The 18,746-nt window shown below is 48.8% G+C and overlaps 1 long non-coding RNA gene and 1 pseudogene across 1 annotated transcript; one reads left to right on the top strand and one right to left on the bottom strand.

Annotated features, from left to right (window-relative positions):
* The window catches only part of LOC144105721 (uncharacterized), a 501,375-nt pseudogene continuing 482,629 nt past the window's right edge, over positions 1-18,746 (bottom strand).
* Positions 11,220-12,866, top strand: LOC144105714 (uncharacterized). The gene is made up of 3 exons (XR_013308866.1): positions 11,220-11,609; positions 11,800-11,887; positions 12,524-12,866. It is a non-coding gene; the product is annotated as an uncharacterized LOC144105714 (long non-coding RNA).

Below are 18,746 nucleotides of genomic sequence, written 5' to 3'. Positions count from 1 at the left end.
ATGTTGTGCAGGTGACGCTGTAGAACCAAGCGCCCCCTCTTAAGTATTCGTTGTCAGTAATTAAGGAACGTGGCTCCTAATCGAGTTATGTAGAATTTCTGCCGTTTTTACTGTCAGCTTACCCTTGCAGTAATGTATAAACATGGGGTTTTGAATCGAAATGATGAAATTTGCGATTATTCGTTCTGGACATCCGAAAAGATCTGAATTGCGCTAAAGTAAGGTAGCATTGTGAACGTGTAAAAACAAAAGCATCATTTATGGTACTCACTCTTAGAAACGCTACCACATTGGAAGCGAAGAAAAGCCTTAAAATCCAAGGTGTCGAAGAATAATGTGCTTTGTTGTACTAAGAGAGATATAGGAGCTGAGCTCATGTCGATCTTGACAACTCCCGAAGGAAGCGCTACAAAACAGTCAATATTGTCGCGTTCGACGGCGACAGGTTTCGTGGCACTCATCCCGGTTGACGAAGGCGTTGGAGCCCAATAAACATCGGTGTCGAAGCAGAAATTCCCACTCCACCCTGTGACACTGGAACGCGGTGCCTTTATCCGTCACCGACGGAGCGGCAAAAAAAACGGAAGGCGAAGCTGCGAAGGTTCGCACAACTGTGACACCGGCAGCAGGCATCCCCGCTCCCGACGTGTCCGCGAATCGTTGCACTGCGCGCCGCACACGGCCGCAGTGACAAAGACGGGTGCCGAGGCCAGCGGGCATCTGCCACCCGCAAAGGACCATGGGACACACTTGCGGCCGTCGTGGAACCACCAGTCACCGCGAGCGTCTTCAGCAGTGCAGGCTACGAACCGCGGCTTCTGAACGCAACGGTGCTCAGGAGCCCACCGGCCCTTGACACAGGCCGCCAAGCAGTCCTCGATGGAGGCGAATTGGTTCGGACTGCGGTTGCACACGTGAGCCCTCTGCACTGTCGCAGATAGGCACGATCCTTCGTCCGGGTCATAGAAGAACTGCGCCGCTCCGTTGACATTGCAGAAGGACTTGTGGACGGTTGGGCAGACTGTGCCATCCTTGTCGTTGCTGCTCTGCATGCGGAGAAGTAAGCTTTGATTATCCGCTCCTAGCGTGGCTCTCTACCATGGTAAGTTACTGGGCAGTGGATGGTACTGAGCACATAAGCAGCGCTAGTGCTGACTGGGGCAGATGCACAGTTTCCTTCCCAAATATATAGGCTACGGAGCTCATGGCCCGAGTGGACATCAAATATTTTTGCGAGGTTCATGTGTTACTTTTGTCATGTGCTTCCCAAAAGTGAAGAAGCACGCATACGGATGGATGAACCTTGAGCCGATCCGTGTGTTTCTTGACTTAGTCTTGTTGACCATCCGGCGGATTATGATTAAGAACATGCCGAACGAACTCGCTCCAAAGGATATATGTTCACGGATATGTTCCGTGTTAAGAATATGATGTGTGTAAACAGGCGAGAACTGTTAATTTTGGCAAGCTTTCCAGGAGTGACGGAGCGGAAAAGCTGTTGAAAGTAATATTACGGTCGGCAGCGGTTACGATCGCATTAGTAATCCGGTTGCTTTGCTGAAAACTCTACGAGTGAACACTAGCGTAAGTGAACATTCTTCAGAGATGAAAGTAGAACTATGTTTTTCTACAATAACTGGCAATTTTTTTCAGATTACCTCTTCCTATCTCTCCGCACTACCGTCAGGATATGAGAGGAATATTGCTGCTGGAGCCTAATGTTCCAGCGCAAAAAACCTTATTTCTCCCTTCTTCGTCGCTGCATACGCTCCGCCATTAATACTGCGTTAAGTCTAAAAACACTTTTAATAGGCTGGGGTCATATCGCGTGAACACTGTGAGCCCGAAATGGGGAAGGACTTTTCCAAACTTGTTTCAACAGCCGATGGTTCATTGATATAGAGGATAAAGAACAGGCATAGATAGGTACTTGCGGAGCGAAAGACATATTCTCTTCAAAGCCGGTGGTGTGCGGAAATGCCGAAAAACTTTACTAGCCGAACTGAAACACTGGTCTTCCTCGAGACTGAAGTCAATATATTTTAGGCTTAGATTGCAAAAATGCGTTATGATTTTTATTTCAGCCTAGCGTGGACTTCAGATACGTTACAGTCTTTGATACGCATGTTATTGCTTTGAAACTTGCTCTAGGTCGAGTTAAAATCAGTGGTTTGAATCAGGCTTGTTAGGCAAAATATACCGCCCTCTGTGGAAGACAAACGGGTACACATGGCACTGTCACGGCCTTACGGCGCGCAAGTCTAGAAGCCACGGAGGAAGTCTTGACTTGCTCCGTGCTAGAAGTTGAGCTCGAGAAAATTGCTAAAAATGAAACAATATTATACCGCAGAACAATGCTAATCGTGTCCTATGCAGTAAAAGACGTTTTTTAGGACCTTTGTATTACACTTTGGCACATATGTGTCAAAACTCTGCTGAGACCAGAAGAAACTAGCCCCATGTCACTATGCAGACAGTACTGCCGAAAAAGATAAAATGAAGAATTCAGTTTGAGGCTCTCCTAGACACTGCGGTACATGTCCATTAAAAACTGAAAAAAATCTACCGAAATCTAACGAACAGCGGACCTAACGTGGACAGAAGAATTAAGAGAATAGAAGGAATAAACTACCTTCTGCAGTGTGACAAAAAAAGTTACTGGTAAACGTTCCTGGCAGCCCAAAATGAGGCTTAAGCTACTTTTGTGAAATATTTTCTATCTTCAGGAGGAGTTTTCAGACTACCTTAGGCAAAAAATAAAATTGGCGGGATTCGTTTCAGTTTGTGTATCAACGGGCAAAAACACGTTTTAACTCAACTGCAATGTCACGTGCGATGAAAACTCGCAATTTTCCCAACTCCGTCGCTTATTCCACTCCCCAAAAAGGTCTCTCACTACATTACGGTGCAATTAAACCTTTCTAGTTGTTTGTAACACACCTCGCCGTCCATGTTGATGGAGTTTGTATACATGCATGCTACCTCTGATTTTTGTGATACGTTTTGTGCTTATGTTTAAAGTTGACGAAGGAAATTATTTCTTTTTGAACAAGCATTATGGTTCGAGCGGTTCTTTTTAGTACGCGTCGTTTATAATTAGTCTTACATGTTTAATGCAACCTTCAAGCCATAGTTTTTTTTTGTGGTTGTAAAGCTAATTTGTAAATGCTTTACTAGGCGCCAGTCAGTTGCTAAGATACAAAAAATCAATTAACTCTTCCAGGAGGGGACGAGAAACAGCATTTAATAAAACATCGAGATGGGTCGTTGGGATTTTTTTCACCATCTAACTAGACATATTCATTATATTTGTGGCCACGGGTGTTTAGAAAATACTTGGTTTGGTGTAGTAGAACTAAAGCTAATAATGGCTTGCATTACACACAATATTAAAATGTACGGAAAATGAAATCTGCGCGACCCACAACCGTCTGGACGTTTCCTAATCATTCTCCGCAGAGGGTAGCTGTACGTGACGGAACTAAGGACTCATAATTCTTGAGGGCGGGCAATCGATTTACGTGTTCAAAACAGGAAATGAAAGCCATGATAAACATAGTTGTGCGTTAGTTTTTGAAGGTGGTAATCTACCTTGACCTTCGATGCTTCATTATGAACTAATCACGCGCGCAACCTGTACAAATTTATTATTGCGTAAATAGTTTTTGTGTATACTACCTCTCCACCCTATTTTCTCTGGCTGTCCCCTCACCTCTCTCATTTCATTTGTCCATTCTGCCAGCTATCCTTTATTTCCGCTGTCCAAGCTTAGGTGCTTCAGTATCGGTGGCAGATGGCGGGGTTAGCGAAAACCTTTTCCTTTATTTTTATTATTATTTTAATCAACCCCTACTACTACTTGACCATCGGGTGTATCCTACCAGTCAGCACCACTCGCGTGCGCTTATCTTCGTTTAGTTGCAATACGCACGGGGGAATCACTGACGTTAGTAGTAGGGACGGGTGGATCCTTCATGCCTTGCTTGTCTGAAGCCGTTTCGTTCGCGCCTGGTGACCGATCAGGCGCTGTGGTTTGCTCGGGCACCCGTGTCGGCGTCGGCTTCTCAGTGGTCATGTTCCCAAGACTGGTCTTGCTGGTAGTGCGGGTCGTATGGCCTCCGCTGCTCTCAGTTGTTGGTGAACGCGTTTCCGTTGGCGGTTGGGTGGTGGTATGCGTCTCGGGTGAACTGGGTACATCTTTCATCTTCAAGGAGCCCTAGAAATAAATAACTTTAATATTAGCCATACGTTTTTAGGAAAAGTCTATTGATACCTAATGTAGTCGCAGTTGCTCCTGCTATGAGTAGATTGCTGTATTCAAGGCTTCATGACTGCAGTGCTCGTAAGGCCGACAACCAACACCGATCAAATCATCTCGCCTATACAAGTGTAAAAAGATTAATCTTCCTCTTAAATAGAAATATATCTAGAGAGCGCCATAAATCAGAGGAGTTAAAAAAAATAGTGCTCTCGATCAGCACAAGTTCCCTACAAACCCAGTGGGTGACCATTCGCCAGTAGGTGAGTATTCGCCTAAAAACCCAAAGAGAACAAAGCTAAGTCTAGCGTGACCTATACGGCATGCTGCAAGCTCACTCCCTAACAAGGGTAACTAAAATCATTTAAGTTCTGTTTGCCGCAAGCCATCATGCAGCACACTATCTCCACGACCACGGCGTTCCGAATAAATGAATACCTGTCCAAGACTTTTGAATAGTGCAGCCGAGTCACCTGGTGAGGCGCAGGTGCATCCGTAGGTGGCGGGCCCAGCGTCAGGTCGAAGATGCGCGGGTCAGGCTTGCGCAACTTGTTGACTTGGTTCCCACCAACCGAGAGTGTGTCTTCTGTCATATCTGCTGTGCGCGCGTACATGTGAATGCCGACCACGATCACCGCCGAGGTGAGCAGCATCGCCAGACTGGTGAGCATGCGCACAATAACACGGGGAACCTGCGCATTGCAAAAAAGGGCACAATGTCGTTAAGAAAGGGGGGGAGAGCTACTTAGTCCATTGTGTTCAGGCCTCCGGTTTCAGTGCGGGAGCATGAATAGTGGCCATTCCGGGCATTAAGACATAGTGTGTTCGTACGTTTGTCTGAAGCCTGCTTTGTGGCAGGCTGCCCAACCGATTGTAAGGAACCATCCCAGGTGTGTATATATACATATATATATATATATATATATATATATATATATATATATATATATATATATATATAAACACCAAGTGTCCTTGCTGAATCTAACCAAGCTGAATGTAACCAACCACGGAATGTTCCAGCGGCGTGAAATCCAGTGTGGTTTGTTTACAGTCGCGTGACATAGCAATACATTTTTCGTTATTCATAGATAATAATTATGTCTAATTATCTAACTTTTCAACTTTTGACTTAAAATCAGCTGACGCAAACGTTCGTGCAAAGTTACCGTTTACGTAAAGTAGTTTTTTACCTGCCTTAAACCATAACTCGCACAATAGACAACACCACGCGACAACGGTGGAACTTGAACCTCGCAAGATATGTGTTAGAGAACGAAATCCTTTTTTCTTCTGAAGAGAGCCCCCCGATGAGCCTTTGTGTGCACATTGGGGCGGAGATGTGAGCCAACAGCTGTTTACGCGATGGCTTCCTTTTAAAGCCAGTAAATGAAGCTACGTCAATCGTACCTTGGTGGAAACAACGCTGCTAGCTGTTTTTCGAGATGATCTGCAACTTTTCCATTGACACTTCTTTCCTCAATAACTATAAAATCGGCTATCTAGACCCCTCTAATTGACTTTAAAGATCGAAAAAAGGATACTTCTGACTAGGCCATGCGACACTGAACAACCCTCAGTTGGTTTCACTGGTGGTTTCACTGGGCTAGAACACTCGTCTTTTATTTAAAGCTTGGTGTCATTTAGCTGCGACACCTGGCGTATATACTATGGACTTAATGGGATTAGCCAATGGAACTAATCAGTGAGGCCATGTGACGCCAAAATATTGTGGCGTCATCCATACGTCTGATGACGTCATGCCTACAGCCAATCAGAGTACAGCAACAAAAAGTACACATCGTCTAGTGATAGCATCGGAGATCGAAGAGTGGCGATCGGATGTTAACGGAGAGGGAAAGTAGGTGTTGAAAGGCTGAGCCACCGACATAGCGGCAAACGCTAATGCTTCCACATTTCTACAATGCAGTCTCTGCAGTCTTTGGCGCTCGGCTGCAGACCCGAAAGGCGTGGGTTTCGATCCCGACCGCAGCGGTCGAATTTCGATGGAAGCGAAATTCTAGAGGCCCGTTTACTGTGCGATGTCAGTGCACGTTAAAGAACCCCAAGTGGTCGAAATTTCCGGAGCCCTTCACTACGGCGTCTCATAGCCCGAGTCGCTCTGGGAGGTTAGACCAATATAAACCTAAACCAAACCATCTCGCCATTTCTTCACACAGAGACAGGCTGGCGCCAACTATGAACTGCAACTCAGTAACTATCAACTATAATCAGTTAGTAGCTGACGCCAGTCTTGTCTCTTCACGTTCTCATTTGTGCAAGAGCTAACAGCACGACCAGTCTAAAGCCGCTGCAGAAGAAATCAGGAAAATTGAGTGTATAGATGGTTTATGGTGGTTTAACGTCCCAAAGCATCCAATGCTATGAGGAACGCCGTAGTGAAGGGCTCTGGAAATTTCGACCCCCTGGGGTTCTTTAACGTGCACTGGGATGTATTACGCACAACTGTCTCTATGGCTTTGTAGGCACTTCGCTCACTCTACGGAAGTTGAAACCCATTAGATTCTTTCAATTAACACGAAGGGACGCGAAAATGGTTCATATCCTTTCAGTACGTTTTGTTTTAAGCGCAGGATCAAAAAAACACGATAAACGTCGCCCAATCTCTACAGTGCGCATGCATGCCGAAACTTGCGCCTCTGAAGCAGTCTTGGTATCACTTCATCGAGCCGCGCCTGGGGCAGAAGGAAAACAAACAAACAAAAAACTCTGGCCGCAAGAAAAGCGACGACGCGCCGTCTGCCCATGGAAGTGGCGCCACAGTTCTATCGCTGATAAGTGAGTCAGCGCCGACCGCCATTGAAAAGGCCTGCAGTCGACAGTAGTGGGCATGCGCAAGTGGCTGATTCGCGGTTAAAAATGCCACCGACGAAGACCGCCGGTCATTCTTCGTGTTTGCTAGGAGCGAGAGCTTATTTTCGCCGTAAAAGCGGAAGTGGTGCTGGACCTGTCTCTGTGCGCGTTTCCAATGGGTTGCTGTGATTTTGACCGTCTACCGGAGACGCATGGATGCCGTTGCACTCACCGACTACCGACGACTGCCGAGGAATACGCCTCTCCGAGCCAGGCCGTCGGCATCGAAGGTGAGTGCGAGGCAAGGCCTCGCGGTGAGGGCGACATGTTTCCGTGAAACCTTTTAGTCAAAATTTAAGCTTCACTCGCACTGTTCCCGCGAGCATTGAATAATAACCAGCAAACAACACGCAGCATGTAGAGGAGAGGTTTCATGGGCTGTCGCCATCGGGTTTCTGGTTCGTGACGCAAGCGAGGCGAGCTAGGATTCGCGGCGCGCATTCAGCTCTAGGTTTAGCTCACACTAGTCAGGTCAGCTTTAGGTATTGAGCCAGCGACGAAACTTCGTATGCAGGGTGTTTCACCTAAGACTTTGCGCAGTTTTTGAAAGTGGGCAGTTTGAGTTAGAAGAGCGCCTTTTCCGGCATACCTTTGCCGGCGGCGTGGTGCGTCGGAGTACAGCTAAGGCGTGGTAACTAGCACGCTGGTTAAGTAATACTGAATAGTTTAATAACCGCCTTTTTCTTTTGGGTTCCTTGATAGTTGAGGGACGTGTAGCCTACCGCAAGTTTTATCCATTTCAGTTTTTGGAATTTTGGGGGCGTGGTTGCCCTCGGCCCTGTGGCCCAACTAATATTGGCTACATCACACAAAAGTACGTGCGCGAGAGGCCTACGGGCTTAGCAACCTCTGCACGTAACTCGTGGAAAAAGCCAAAATTTGTTAGGCCACAGCGCCGAGGGTGGCTGCGTTTTCGAAATTCTGGAGTGTTCTGGATGTTGCTTACGGTGGGCTGCACGTCTCTAAGATATTAGGGGATTTAACAGTGATAGTTAGAAGGTTGACTATTCAGTGCTGCTTAACCGGCACTCTAGTTATCCCGCTTTGGCTGTATTATGATGCACTACGCCGCTGGTGCACTACGCACTATGCCGAAAGGGTCGCCCTTCTACCTCAAAAAGCCTATTTTTGGGAATTGCGTGCGGTCTTGGGTGAACACACCCGGTATGGAGAGCTTTGCTCGCTGCCTCAACGGGATTTATATATGTGAGCTCGCTATCGTTTGTGTCACGAAACAAAAGCTCGTTCCGAACGCCGTTGCGACCAAGCCACTATGTCGTGCAGCCGAACTCCCGGGCGCGCATATTCTTTTGAGACATGTGGCTTGTGGCCGTACACGGTGCTCGGAAATTCTCGCCAGCCTCGTCGAGCAACTCCGAAGAACGGACGCTGCCTACGGTCTGCGGCACATCGTGTTTCCGCTGCAGCCAAGGTCTGTTCGGTTTTCTTAATTGTTTCAGCCCCGCGGCGCAACGGCTTCAGTCGCGCTCACTTAGCCCACCACGGTGAGTACATGGAAGTGCGATATGCTTGCGTGTATGTCATTCCTTGTTCTTTTTTTCTTTGCAGATGTGCTCATTCCAGCATTCCCGCACTTAATCCAACGGCACTGGTGCATTCGGCCCGCAATGTCATCTGGACTGATATGGTAGTTACGGGTCGTGCAAGGTTCCTTTCGTGCACCCTCTGCCTCCTGTCACAAACGTTGTACTGTCGGCTGCTTTGACTGCACTGCATCGCAGCGTCTTTTCCCGCGTTTTCGGTAAGCAGGACCACGACTTATCGAAACGAAACTGGCATGGCTGCAGATGAAAGCAGTGCCCCCCAAGGCTGCTTAATACCATGGCGCCGCTGAAGACGGTCCAGGATGTAGTTCAGTTGAAGCTCTCGTGGAATAAGCCACGTTCGTTCCCGACAGTGCAGCTAGTGTACAGTGCGCCCCTTTGATGACTTCGGAATGCTGACGACATCCATGGCTACATGAAGAGGGCTTGATCGCTCTGGTTGGTGCATGGTGATGGAAATGGTTGCACAGTGCTAGCAGACGGGATGGAAGAGAACACAGATTATGTCTGTTATTCTCTTGCGTCTCGTCTGTTCGCTCTGCTCGGTCGTTTCCATCTATGGTTGCATTTCGCAAAGGTTCCCTTTTTGTTCCTTGCAGACATGCCGGCTTAGGGTCTCACTTACACAAGGACACCACGGAGCCGCCTCAGCAACTGCGAGCTCAGAACTCTGGTCTCGGTCCGGCATCCATGTACCGCGCAAGATACTCCCTTCTTGGCTCGCGTTGCTGCTGCCTCCCGCCACAAACGCTGTACTGTCGGCTGCTTTGACTGCACTGCATCGCAGCGTCGTTTTCTGCGTTTTCGGTAAGCGAGACCGCGACTTATCGAAAACGTGAAAACTGGCATGGCTGCAGATGAAAGCAGTACCCCCTAAGGCTGCTCAATACCATGGCGCCGCTGAAGGTCTAAGATGTAGTTCAGTCGAAGCTCGCGTGGAATAAGCCACGTTCGTTCCCGGCAGTGCAGCCAGTGTACAGTGTGACCCTCGGACGACTTTGAAACACTCACGGCATCCATGGTTGCAAGAAGAGGCTTGATCGGTCTGGTTGGTGCATGTTGATGGAAACGTCCGAACAGCGCTCACAGACCGGATGGAAGAGAACACAGAGCGTGTTCTCTTCCATCCCGTCTGTTCACGTTGTTCAGGCGTTTCCTTCTATGGCTTCATTTGGCGAAGGTTTCTTTTATCTTTCCAGATATCGTGGCTCAGAGTCTTCCTTGGATGAGGAGAGCACGGAGCCGACTCTGGAAGTCCGAGCTCGGATCTGTGGCCCCGGTCCGGCGCCTATGCACGACGCAAGGCAGTCCCTTCCTGCCCCGCCCGTCTTTTTAGCTCTCTTGATACCAGGAGTAGGGTGGTAAGTGCAAATGAATCGAAGCCGGCGTGGCATGCCACACTTTTGCTCCCGACAGTACGGAAAGTGTGCAGCGTGTCCGTAGGAAGCCTGTGTAGCATACGCCCGACATCCATGTTTTCCACTTGTCGTTGCAGATACGCCAACTTAAGTTCTCTGAGCCGCGTCGGAAAGTACGAGCTCTGATGTCTGGCCCTGTTCGGTATCCATGCAATACGCAGGATGTTCAATTCCTGCCTCACGTATGCCTCCTTTCCACAGAAGAGCTGTGTCTACTCAAGTCTGCTATGAATCTACTACAGTTAGTGCTTGGTCTGTTCGCAGCTCGTTCAATATAAATTGTTATTTTCGGGCTTGTCTCCGTCCTACTTATTCGTATTGCTACCAGTCACCCATGTTAGGCTTATTTCATCAAATTCAGCAGCATATGGTGTCCTTGTGTATGGCCACACACTACAGGGTTTATCTCCACTTCACCACATTCGCACAAGTCGTGCATGTATTGCACCTACACTGGAGTCAGTCGGATATCACACAGCAAGCATTCCTTTTTTGTTGGTAATACTCTTGATATCCGCAAATACTTTCCTTCAAGCAAACGTCTCGGCAACATCATTACGAGCTATAGGCGTTTCCATTCACTTCATAAGTTTCGCCTTTCATTGTTGATTGCACCAATCTGGTCGAATGTCCAGTTGTTTGGCGTTACTTTACAAACCACACAACAATTTGATGAAAATCGCTCATTCCCAATTACTACAAACTGTATTATTCGTGCCTGTGCAGTTCAAAAGCACACCTTCTCATCGGTGCAGTCATTCCCGATCACCTGTATATGCTAATTAACACCTTTTGCATACTTTCAAGGGGGCCCCTTCACCAGGCAAGGTGGACGTCAGTCCGGCTCTTTTGCGGTGTGCAAGGCTGCTTTCTTCTTTACAATAATTTCGATTCTTTTTGTGTACTTCGGTTTTTTTCCCTGCCTTCGTTTGCTTTGTTTTTGACTTGCCTCTTTGTATCTGAGGCTTTCCGTTTTTCTATTTGGGTATATAGAGATGCTCTGTGTGCTTCACTGTGTCTTGAGTCAGTACGGACGTTTGGTTGAAATAAAGGGAAAGCATAAAAACTTGTGGAACGTGCTCAGAAGAGAAAGGCGAAGCATGGGTTCTAAAAAAAAAAGAAATCTGGCATGCCTCAACGATGTGGCCCATGAATGACCTCCTTGAAGACATGTGCAGAATAACATTCTAATCACCGGTTGTGCATCACGGCGGCACATGGGCTTCACCTCCTTCCCGGGGCCTACCAGCCGGGTGTGGACACCGACGGTCTCTACGCTGCTGCTTCCAGTCAATCCAACGCGAGTGCCTAGTCGGCGCCTCTTGGACATCGACGCGATGGCCTGCTGACCCGGATCGTCATCGCCGCTGCGACGACTCCTGTGTGCCAGCTCCGAGCTACTGCCGACGTGGTGCAAAGAGCTGCCGCCTTCACCTGTCCCTGTTCGCGGCCATCGACTGCGGGAGGCGGCGCATCGATGCCCTGAGAGTCCAAGTAAGCAAACTGCTCGCAAACCTTGGTTGTCTGTTAGGCCAAGTCAGTTAGCTATTGATAGGACTCTCCCTCTGTTTTGTTTGCATTGTATGTATGAGCGGTATTTACGAGTTCTGCGTCGTATAAAATGTGTCGTTTGCAACCGCCTTGCTTTACTGTTCTACATGTATTATTCATTTTTCTTTTCCAGATAGCTGCCGTGTCTTCGTCACCTCGAGGCTCTCCCCTCTTTGAACCCAGCACTTCAGTATCGGAGCCTCAACTCTCCCGTTGTTTGAGTACGCTTTCTCAATAAGCATTTCTTACTTTCGTTTTGACCTCCTTATAGTTACGTTTTATTGCAAAGCTCATTGCAAATTCTTTTACTTGCATTGTTTCTTTTCATTTACTCGGCGATAGCTGTTTGCGTGTTGTCCTGTGATGCACGCACTCCCTTGCACCCATGTGCTCTACACACAACTTGCATAGCCGCCATACTAAACCTGAGGCGCAAAATCCTCTTATGCACCATAAAACCCCGGTCCAACTAAACACCCTTAATCCCGACACCCGCACCCGTTGACCACTTACTGTACCCGGCTACTCCTACATACTTCACGCCGGATTACTACACCCGCTTATGTCCCTAGACATATGTTATGGATGGATGAGCGATCGTGCGTGACTCGTGCCTACCGTACCCCACATCCCTACCCTTTGCCACAGGGTAAGCGTCCGGTCACTCGTTGCCGGCCGCACACGCAAAATATCCACGATATTCGTCTTACACCTAAAGGGCAAATGTCAGAGAATTTAATTATTTGGTGCAGAACAAATTTGTTAGGCCAATAGTAATATTCGTTGGATGCTGTCGGCATGCGCGCGCAACTTGCTTGTTTGTGCCGTTTTGTTTACGTTGCCTTTTGTTTCTGCAGGTAGGCCGGCTCTTACTTTCCCGTTCAACACAAGCCAACTGGACGTGCTATTTTGTGAATCGGGACTGGCACAAAATACTTAATTTTGCTGGGTGGCTGAGCAGTTCGGTGCATGCAACTCTGCTGGCCAAATATTTGGAATTTCGCTACGTTCTTCGCTGCATAATAATGAAGATAATTTTTACTTGAACATAAAATGAAGTGCCCATAAGGCGATGCGCGATGCGGAAGAGGAAAAGAAAAACGCGCGCGAAATGCGCCTACCAGCTGTTCTAGTTTGGTTAATCACTATGATTGAGATAAATGGTTGATATATTTATTTTAATGCCTATCACAGCGCACGCGCATCCCAAAAACAATGTATGTGCAGCACCATCGCTCACATGCAAATACTCACTCGTGTGCAAGAAACATTTCGACTACTTTTATTCTTAGAAATTTTTTACATGTCACACGTCGGAACAATGAGGCGATTATTGATCTTGTCTCACACGCGTCTGCATAACGCAACTATTGATGTCAGTCTCCAAATTAATTTTTTGTATTACCTGACTGGCGGAGGGCTTTACTGACAAAAAAAAAGATGAAAAGGAGTTTCGTTAGCTCGTCTCAACATTTCCAACAAAAGCATTCCTAACAGGAATGAGTGTATGAACGCAGTTTTTCGCGAACTGGAAGATTTGACTACAATAATTTCTCATCTACATGCTTGTATTTTTTTCTATTTACTTTTTTGGTATCGTCAACTGATCGATGTGAGTGAATGAAAACCTTTCAAAGAATTTGCTGCACATTGAACGGATGGACCATTACTTTCAATATTTCCATTATAGTACCTTACAATTTACCAATATTAATTTTTCCTCCAATAATGCAAAACACGTCTAGGAAATATCTAGCATTCCACTGACAGCTCTTGGCCATTTGTGTTAGAGAAATATTCTGGCTAATATTCCTGTTTCGTTTTTTATGGCAGCCCTCGAGCGAACAATAAGTTTCTCCACTCTTTGAAAGTCGCGGAATTCCAGCCATGACTCACAACGAGCGGCAACCCCTCTTTTGTGCATTTGCGAGCAGGACGGCACGTGCTCACAATGAGAGAAAGAGCGCCAGCGGTGCGAAAAGTACGCGTACCAGTCGAGACGTTGCTCACTCAATGCGCTCCTCTGGCGACGTGCCCGGACAGAAGTTCGGAAGTGACCGCCAGGGGGAGAGGCGCTACGCGTGCTTCGCCCGCTACTGTATCACCGAAATCACGTGACGACCATGATGCTCTGCAGCGCGAGCGAACATCGGGGTTGTTAAGTGGAAGCCCACGGGGCCGATGCCCCCCCCCCCCCGCACCTGTTACCAGGAGCGATCATGCCCGGGGAAGGGGGGGGGAATCGAGGAATGTACGTCGAGGCGTGACGCCCGCTTAGGGTGAGAGCTGCGCATTCCACTGGGCTCGCGACAGCCCACGGGGCCAATGCCCCCCCTCCCCCCTCCCCTCCCGCACCTGTTACCAGGAGCGATCATGCCCGGGGCGGGCCCTGGGCTCCGCCCACTAGTACATACGATGCATTTGCTTTGCTATTGGTCCAAATTGGGCGAGAGCTAGATTACTCAAGCTCCGCCCAATTATCGAAGGGCTTAAAACCTGCGGGAAACGACGACTTGGGACGAGCGCGCCGAGTCTCAAGCTCGGCCGTTTTTAACAGCCTTTTTTAAACAGCCTTTTTTTAAACTGCCTTTTACTCAACTGCCTTTTTATGTCAGTGCCGTCTTTAATAAATAAGTTTTGCTTTGAGAAGTTGGAACTGCTGCCCCAACCGGCAACGTGTCGCCGGACGAAGACCTGAAGTACTCTTCGTACTGCTAAAAGACGTCCCCATCCGAAGAAGAGCAGGGAAGTTTAACTGGGGTGGTGCTATGTCCTTTAGGAGATAGTCCGTGTACACATACACGCGAAGAAAAAAACACCGTTTATAGCCAGTGACACGGCTCATAACTATATTGTTCAGATTTCTTCAGCATTGCCAGAAACTGAACGTAGAGAGAGGAGTACCTAGTCCGCTTACGCCAAAGCAGCACCACAGTGCACACAGTTGCAGGAAATAAAAATTGAGACACCCGCGATATCTCGAACCGAAAGTAAAGCTGTGCAGTTTCAGGCCGCTGTTTTCCCAAGCGCATGAGTCAACACATGTGTGCGTCACATTGGCATGGCCTTGCGATCTGGTCTCACTTTGTTCGCGTAGTCAAAAATCGCAATCTTATGGCAAAAACCCAATCTTATGGCAAAAATAATTTTGCCATAAGATTGGGTCCAGACTTGTTGCGGCTCATACAAGTCTGTGTTTTCTATCTCAACTGACATGCACGTTCTCTGTCGGCATTGATTAACACGCGCTTTCTCCCTTCCCCGCTCTGCTCTATTCCTATCTCTTAACAGTACTTTTTTTTATTTAATTGCTCCGCTGTCCTGCCCTTGATTCAAGTTCAATCCTTCTAATGAGATAGCGATAGAGTAGTCACCGAGTGTGACATTCCGTGTGTGCTACGAGGATCCACGTTCGACGGCGCGGCGTAGACGGAGACCCGTGACAGCGGCACCATCAATTACCCAGCCATGCTCTTTGAGTGACGACCAGAACAACCGGACCCGCCGCCGCCGCCGCGGTGAAACAGGCTTTATCCTTTCCAATTTCCGGGCACATTCCAGGACAAGGGAGCTGTCAGCGGGCCAGAGCGCGCCGTACCACAGCCGACGCTATGCGCTACCGCGAAGACAACATTCTTTCCCTCCCCCCCCCCCCCCCTTTGTCGTGGGCTATCGCCGGGAAGGCACCCACAGCTTCCCAGAAGGGCCGCGACGGACACCTGTCATGGCGGAAAGGCAGTACTCGCCAAGAATATGGAAAGACAGGCGCTAGTGAATTAGCTCCGAAGAGAGAGCCTGTGTATACTCTCACTTGAGAGAGAGTGGTGGCGTTTTTGTTGTTTATTTAGTTTGTATTGTTAACAGACTGGGTTCGAGGCTAAGCCCAACCCAAGGGGTGGTCCCTATCTCGCATGTTATTTTGGATTGGAGAATTGATGCTTTGGGCGGGCCACTGGAAATGACCGCCCTTAGTCCTTTGTTAATCAAGTGCTTAAAAGCACATGTAAACGGATGCAGTCCAGTCTGAGCTGGGGCTCCATGCTTAGCATGTAATGTGATGCTACTTAGGCACTAACCTGCCCGGTCGATGAGTAAAGTAGTGCAAAGTTTGTTCTTTTGTAAATTCAGTTCTGCTTCTTCCAGTTTAACTCTCTGTATATGTATGTTCTAAAATTATGCTCTGCTGTCATCATCTACAAGCTCGCCTCCTGTTCATCTTCCAAGCCGAACGACACTAGAGGAAGGGTTTGTGAACCATCCTCGAAGAAACGGACGACTACTGAAATTCTACTGCATACACGCTCAGGACGACATCGTTCGCCAAGAGGGCCTTCAGCGCCGAAGCCCGACGGCGTGCAGCTTCTGCCAGCAACCGCTCGAGCCCAACTCCGGAGCCACTCCATCGCCCCCATGAAGTCGTCGGCACGTAAGCTCGGACGCCCCAGCCTCTGATGTATAACCTTAATCATGTGTAATTATTGAATATACCTGTTTGTTTAAACTGAGCCATACGGTGTCTCTTTGCCTCTCCGTCCCGTGTGGACCTGCGCATTATGGGGCTCATCACACTGGTGTCAGAAGTGGGGTCTCAAAAGCAAATGTCCTCTGAATGCTGTGACATTCATGACTTCAAAATTGTAATCAAAAGGGAATCACGGTACTGATTGTGGGACTTTTACCCCCATTTGAGAGGCTTGAGGCACTGGAGGGCTTGAAAAAAAAATGACTGTATCTGAGGGAGCTCCCACTCCACAGCCGTCGCTCGGAGCAAGCATGCTGGCATTAGGAAGCGTCATTCCGACGTTTACGGGAGATAAGACAGGGGTTCCAATCTGCGATTTCTTTTCCATGCTAGAAGAGATTGGGAAAATGGGGGGATGGTCCGATGCTCAAATGCTGGGAATGGCGAGGTGTAAGATGGCAGGAGCTGCTCATGATTTTGCCTGGCGAGACGAAAAAGTAAAATCCACAAAATCATTTGCGGAATTTAAGAAGCTCGCGTTTGAGCATTTCGACACTGAACCACGTCACGTGCGGGTACAGAGGTTCCGTGACGCCGGACAGATGGTAGGGGAGGACGTGCGAACATTTGCGTCGCGGCTTCAGCGCCTAGCACGAGATACGTTAAGCAGGGAGGAGGAAGGAGACCAGCTAAGGAAGAAATACGCGGAGGATATACTTAAAGAGGAAATGACCGCTTTGTTCGTGGCTGGTCTGCAAGACCCCGTGCGCCGGTTCGTGCTCTCGCGCAAGCCGAGCAATTTCGACCAAGCCGTGGAGGCCGCATTGGATGAGGAACGAAATGAGGCGTTAACGACAGCCGCAGCGAGAGTACGCGTCATAGAGAGAGCGGTGCTCAACCCTGAGGTTGTTCTCTTGACAGAGCGGTTAGATCGCTTAGAACAGCTGCTATCTCAGCAGGTAGAATGCCAGGTTGAAGCGCGCGCTCAACAGCGCCCATTCGCTGGAAACTGGAGACCGCCACAAAGCTACAGGCGCGGTATGCGAGATTTTGAAGAAATCGTATGCTTCGCTTGCCAGGGTCGCGGACACATCGCCAGGTTCTGCCAAAACGTGCGCCGTGGGGAGCCACAAAGAGAAGCAGGCGAGACACGCCCTAAGCAAGCCTACAGCGGGGCTCCAGATACCGAGTCAAAAAAACTAGTTAGTCCTCCCCAGCCTGAGGAGCGTGGGGAGGGAGCAGTAGATGATGAGGTGGTGTGGCCGACGAGGCATGCCCTGTTGTGCGTTGCAAGTTAAATGGTTGTTGTATGGAATTGTTGATAGACACGGGGTCAAAGGTGACATTGCTTAAGGAGAGCAGTTTTACCACGCTTCGAAGGAAGGGGGACCGCGAGGTGTTGGAAGCGTCTGGTGGTATGGCAACCAAATTTGTAGGCATAACGGGGGATCCTCTTGGCATAAGTGGACTCTACCGGTTACACTTCTCTCTCGGCGGAATTGCATTGGAGCACCCCTGCTACGTATGCCCGGACACGGTGTCTCTGCCAAACGGAGTGTCAGGTATATTAGGGCAGAATTTTTTGAGAAAAGGGAAGGTAGTAGTCTCATTCTCTGAGGAAGAGGTTAATGCGGGCGGCTCAAAAGTTCCGTTTTTGAACAGGAGAGGGGCTGAGATTCGCATTACCGATATTGACACCCGTCAAACAGTGGGATCATTGGAGAAGGTATATTCGCGGGTTGCCGTCCGGCTGGTCGAGGAGGCGGTCGTCCTTTCTTGGTCGGAGCACATTTTGTACGCGTTTGTGCCTTCAGATGTAGAGAGCGGCGCCGTGGGAGTGCTTGAGCCGGTCGACTCTCTCAGCAATGGCCTGAAGGCAGCCGCGTGCCTCGTGACAGTTAATGACGCCCACAGAGTGCCCCTACGGGTGGTTAACTGTAGCCAGCAGCCACTGAGCCTTCCCAAGAACAAAACATTGGCTTTCTTCACCTCTGCGATACAGCAACGTGAGCCCACCGATACGGTACTCGCAACTGTAGAGCATGCTAGTCCTTCGGCTGCTCCAAAGGTGTCGTTCGATCTTTCTCACGTAAAATCCAGGGAGAGGGAGGCTCTGGCTGGTTTTCTGAACGACTACTCAGAGGTATTCGCCGCGTCCAACCTGGATTTGGGCTGCTGTGGCGTTATAAAGCACAGGATAGAAACCGGCACTTCATCGCCCGTTTACCAGCGTGCGTACAGGATTCCTTACTCCCAACGTGAGGAGATGGAGCGGCAGGTGCAGGACCTGATTGATCGCGGCATTGTCGAACACTCAAAGTCACCCTGGGGAGCACCTGCACTATTGGTGGAAAAGCCAGATGGCTCGTATCGATTGGTAGTGGACTACCGCAAACTAAATGCCGTAACTCGCATCGATCCATACCCCATCCCCAATATACAGGAGACGCTTTCTCAGCTGGGCTCTGCCAGGTACTTCACGGTAGTGGACATGGCGGCGGGATTCTGGCAGATAGCAATGGATCCGGCAGATGCCGAGAAAACGGCATTCAACACGCCCTCAGGGCACTATGAATGGAAAAGAATGCCGATGGGTCCGGCCAACAGCCCTGCTGTCT

The sequence above is a fragment of the Amblyomma americanum genome, chromosome 1, assembly GCF_052857255.1.
Source record: "Amblyomma americanum isolate KBUSLIRL-KWMA chromosome 1, ASM5285725v1, whole genome shotgun sequence".
Taxonomy (NCBI): Eukaryota; Metazoa; Arthropoda; class Arachnida; order Ixodida; family Ixodidae; genus Amblyomma; species Amblyomma americanum.
The sequence above is the reverse complement of the archived record's forward strand: the minus strand, read 5'-3'. Positions and strand labels throughout refer to the sequence as shown.